This window comes from Rhineura floridana, chromosome 4, assembly GCF_030035675.1.
Source record: "Rhineura floridana isolate rRhiFlo1 chromosome 4, rRhiFlo1.hap2, whole genome shotgun sequence".
Lineage (NCBI taxonomy): Eukaryota > Metazoa > Chordata > Lepidosauria > Squamata > Rhineuridae > Rhineura > Rhineura floridana.
Window position 1 is genome coordinate 134,858,978 of NC_084483.1, and position 5,668 is coordinate 134,864,645.

The 5,668-nt window shown below is 41.7% G+C and overlaps 1 pseudogene; it reads right to left on the minus strand.

Annotated features, from left to right (window-relative positions):
- Positions 1 to 2,249: 2,249 nt before the first annotated feature.
- Positions 2,250 to 5,115, minus strand: LOC133384192 (tigger transposable element-derived protein 1-like; annotated as a pseudogene).
- Positions 5,116 to 5,668: the final 553 nt, after the last annotated feature.

Genomic DNA, 5,668 nt, shown 5'->3' on the forward strand with positions numbered 1-5,668 from the left:
TTTTGAGCCTGTGGAATATGCATGTCAAGATCAGGATTAATAACATCCCACCTTGAAGTAATTGGGAGCTAAGTTCAAAATGTCTGTATATAGATTTGCAGTCCAGTACTCTGCATTGGTTGGTACAGGATCTCTACATCCACATGCAATAAATTCTGCTTTGAGATTCAGGAAGCTGCCTTGTATGAGGTCAATCATTTGTCCATCCAATTCAGTATTGTCTGCAGTGACTGGCAGAGACTCTCCAGGGTTTTTGACAGGATTCTCTCCCAGCTCTACCTGAAAAAACTGGAGATTGGACCTGGGCCCTTCTTCATGCAAACCATGTGCTCTGCTACTGAGCTACAGCCCCTCCCCAGCCTTCATCTATATTGCAATACATCTTCTGGACACTTTAGCTAAATTGCTAAGTGACAGGGGCTAACTACATCACAGAACTTTGGGCAATGTCCTGTCACACTCCTCCTTATGCTGATGAAAACAGGAAGCACTCCCAGAAGATCCAGTGAGGTACCAGTTCCTGTCTAGCCATTTCCTTTCTTTCCTCTTGGCTCCACCCCACCCCCAATAACTTGAATTTGTTTCCATGTTTACACAAACAAGGTGGTGGATAGGACCCCAAATCTTAACAGGTTTTCCCTATGTAATACCTACCCAGATCTGGGAATCCTGGGACAATGCTGGAACAGTTTTTTTCTGATGACTGGGGTGTAAAAAAAAATTAAAAATTATATCTGTAAAGATAAAATCTTGATCTAGATCTGCAGTTTTATGCAGCTCTCACTTTATATATAGACTTTTATAAGCACAATTGATAACTCCATGTGGATACAAATCACTATAAGAAAGACTTGGCATTGGTATATTATCACCACCACTTGATTTCACGATACAGTAGGGCCCCACTCATATGGCTTGGTAGGTTCCAGACCCCCGCTGAAAAGCGAAAATCTCCGTAAAGCAGAATGAATGCCTAATAACATGTTTACACAATACGCAATAGAGCTAGGCCTCAAAAATGATATGAAAAGTGAATACTTGTGGAGCCCCAGTTCCCTCAGGGGGATCAAGGAGGGGGGCTGGATGAGCATCAGCTCCCTCAGCTAGGGCAAGGGGAAGAATCAGAGGGTGTTGAAACTGTTGAGGACATTGAGGGAGGGGGTGTGGTTGACACTGTGCCAGTTCCCACAGACAGTTCTCCTGCTGAAGAAGACTTCGCTCCACCTCCAGACACCCCAAAAGAGCCATTGGGGAATGTCCTGGTGCGCGTGCCAGCTCCACTCCCCTGAGCTCCCCTCCTGACACTTCAAACGCTTCCCCGCTTCCTGAAGCTGAGCTGGCACCTATCGAGCCTGTACTGTCAGATGAGCCAGCGGAGGCGCGCCCCCTCTCGCCCCAGGTGAGATGTCGCAAGAAGCGCTTTGGTCAGAGGGAGAGTCTTCGAAGGAGTCAGAGATTACGGGTGAAGACCTTCCCTACTTAAGGCAGTGCCCCCCTGATCTGGGTGCTGAGTCAACTTTCTTCACATGCTGCAGAGTATGCTTAGGCAGCTTAGTTAGGGACAGTAGTGAGTTAGCATAGCTAAATCTATGAAGTGTGCTGCCTTTGATGTTTCAATTACTCTAATAAAACAAGAATTAATTTCATCCTCGTCTCCGTCTTGTGACTTGCACTCTGGGCAGGACAATACTTTACAGTATACAGTACACACATGCTTACCTTCTATTTGAGTGTTGGCTGCAGCGCTTCTATCCTTGCTGGGTCTCCTGGCACGGTGCTGAGGAGCGGGTTGGGCTGATGCAGGTGTTATTCCGGTGAATGCAAAGGTTAGCGCAGGAGCTTCCTTGTACTGTGATTCTCCGCACCGCCGCATCCAGCTCCAGCAGCTTGGCGAAGGGAGGGAGTCACTCTTTCCAGCGGCAATGGCTATGAAGGAGGTGAAGGAGCCTTCTCTGGGCAGAGAAGTGCTTGGCGTCATCCCCCCGGAGCATGCGTGACAGGGGCCGCTCCACACAGTTGGTGTTGCAGCCGGGGGGTGCCACTGCCGTTCAGGGCTGCGAGGCCGGCTGGCTCTCCGTTGCATGGTGAGCCTTCTCCATTGCCCCTACAGCTGGCACATTTTCATCATCTGACTCCAAATCATCCAAGTCTCCATCATCCGACTCATCATGTTTTGATGGTGGAGACTTGGATGAAGCTCTTGCTGTTGATATTGAAGATTGTTCAAGGCTAGCTGTTGATATCAAAGGTTACGATGGTACTTTCTTAATGTAGGAAAGCAATGAACTTTGCCTCATGATGTGCCATCTCCTTTCCCTTAGAATTTCTTTATAGCATGCAATACCGTTTAGAAGGCTTGCATTCACTTTAGAACGTCTTTCAAAATTTGGATCAATCCCCTCAAAAGCTGCCATCCCCATTTCTATACAGTTGATAGCTTCTTCCAATTCCTTCGTTGTCATTTCTCTAGGCACAGCAGGACTATCATCAGGATGGGACTCCTCTTCGCAAAACATCCTTCTTTGCTCTTCAGTCAGATCTTCATCTGTTAGGGTCTCATCATGAGATACAAGCAATTCTGCCACATCCTCAGGCTCAACTTCCAATTCTAATTCCCTTGCTATTTCCACAACATTTGTAGTAACTTCCTCCACTGGATTCTCAAAGCCTTCAAAATCGTCCATCGTCCATAAATGTGGGAATTAGCTTTTACCAAACACCTTTCAATGTTGTTTCTTTAACTTCCTCCCGTGCATCTCTAATAGTTTTTATACCATCCAAAATTGTGAAGCCTTTCCAAAATGCTTTTAATCTATTTTCTCTTTGCCCAGCTACTGTTTTGCTGTCTAAGGCATTTCTAGCCTTAGCAAACATTCTTCTGAGGTAATAGGACTTAAACGCTGCAATTACACCTTGGTCCATAGGCTGCAGCAATGAAGTTGTATTTGTAGGTAGAAAAATAACATTTATCTCCTTGTACAAACCAATTAGAACTCTAGGATGGTCAGGGGCATTGTCTGCAAGAAGTAAAATCTTGAAAGGAATTTTCTTTTCCTTGCAGTAAGCCTCAACTGCAGGCTTAAAATAGTCCGTGAATCAATTTGAGAAAAGATTGCCAGTCATCCAAGCTTTTGAATTGGATTAATCTGTATGCAGAACATATCATACGGAAAGCGAGATTGGACCAAGATGAAGGAGGTGTGAAAATTGGAGGAAGAAATATCAATAATTTAAGATATGCAGACAATACCATACTATTAGCAGAAACCAGTAATGATTTGAAACAAATGCTGATGAAAGTTAAAGAGGAAAGCACAAAAGCAGGACTACAGCTGAATGTCGAAAAGACTAAAGTAATAACAGAAGATTTATGTAACTTTAAAGTTGACAATGAGGACATTGAACTTGTCAAAGATTATCAATACCTTGGCACAGTCATTAACCCAAATGGAGACAATAGTCAAGAAATCAGACGAAGGCTAGGATTGGAGCAGGAAGCTATGAGAGAGCTAGAAAAGGCCCTCAAATGCAAAGATGTATCACTGAACACCAAAGTTAAGATCATTCAGACCATGGTATTGCCGATCTCTATGTGAAAGTTGGACAGTGAAAAAAGTGGATAAGAGAAAAATCAACTCATTTGAAATGTGGTGTTGGAGGAGAGCTTTGTGCATACCATGGACTGCGAAAAAGACCAATAATTGGGTATTAGAACAAATTAAACCAGAACTGTCACTAGAAGCTAAAATGATGAAACTGAGGTTATCATACTTTAGACACATCATGAGAAGTCATGATTCACTAGAAAAGACAATAATGCTGGGAAAAACAGAAGGGGGTAGAAAAAGTGGAAGGCCAAACAAGAGATGGATTGATTCCATAAAGGAAGCCACAGACCTGAACTTACAAGATCTGAACAGGGTGGTTCACGACAGATACTCTTGGAGGTCACTGATTCATAGGGTCGCCATAAGTCGTAATCAACATAACAACAACAAGCTCTTGCATATTTCTTTAGGGCCCTAATATTTTCTGAGTGATAAATCATCATAGGTGTTAACCTGCAATCATTAACCCCTAACAAGAGAGTTAGCCTGTCTTTTGCAGCTTTGAAGCCAGGCATTGACTTCTCCTCTTTAGCAATTAAAGTCCTAGATGGCATCTTCTTCCAATATAGGCCAGTTTCGTCCATGTTGAAAATCTGCTGCTTAGTATATCCACCATCTTCGATGATCTTTGAAAGCTCACGTGGATAACTTTCTGCAGCTACTGCATCAGCACTAGCTGCTTCACCCTGCACTTTGATGTTGTGGAGATGGCTTCTTTCCTTAAACCTATTAAACCAGCCTCTGCTAGCTTCAAATTTATCTTCAGCAGCTTCCTCGCCTCTCTCAGCCTTCATAGCATTGAAGAGACTTAGGGCCTTGCCCTGGATGATGGCTCGGCTTAAAGGCACGTTATGACTAGTTTGATCTTCAATCCACACCACTGAAAGTTTTTCCATGTCAGAAATAAGGCTACCACGTTTTCTTATAACTGTAGTGTTCATTGGTGTAGCCTATGAACTTCAACACTTTCCTTCAACACTTTCTCCTTAGCGTTCACAATTGTACTGTTTGGTGCGCCAAACCTAGCTTATGGCCTATCTCAGCCATAGACATGCCTTGCTCACTTAGTTTAATCATTTGTAACTTGGCATTGAAAGAAGAGGCTTGCGACTCCTTTTTTTATCACTCGTACTACTAGTAGCCATTGTAATTAACATATATATTATATATTATTATATTACTGTATATAATATATTATTATATATACTGTATATTATTATATTTATACAGTATAGTATATTATAAATTATATATATATATATTATTATATATATATTATTATATTTATATATTATAAATTATTATATATTTTATATATATTTATATACAGTATATATAAATAGTATTGTATAATATAATATAATAACCTTAACCTTTGAAAGTTTGGAAAATTGCCAGAATACAGAGAGATGCAGAGTGCACAAATGCTGTAAACAGACTGAATCACCGACAATAAAATGATGCCCGACTCCCTTCTCGGACTCACCTTTTTTGAACTACAACTCCCATCAACCCAACTGTAGTTTTAAAAAGCAACTTTTCCAATCTCTGTGCGTCATGCCGCAAAACGCCAAAAAAGCAGAACAAGCGCCAAACATAATGAACATGGATATAATTGAAAACCACCGTATTAGCGGAACGCAGAGAAGCAAAATGCCGAAAAGCGGTGCCCTAGTGTATTGAATGTTGAAATATCTTTTGTCTCATTTCCTTTATGCATAATATGCCTGTTTAATACTCCTTCCTTCCTTCTCCTATTTATCAAAGATAATTGCTAGACAAAATGGATTGTAATTTAGAGTCTATTCTCAGACATCCTGGACGCAATCCAAGGTATGGACCACCATGCTTTAACTATCAGAACACTTCTACCACACAAAAATAACATCTGTAACAATGTCATAAGTAAACGGGAGTCATCATCACTGGGACATCATGGAGTACCTCCCTCAAGAGAAAAATGTGATATCCCAAGGCATCCAAAGCCTATTCCTTCCATTAAGTCACATGGTGGCTTATATGAGTTTTAAGGTAACTAGAATTCACATGAAGAGTCTGTA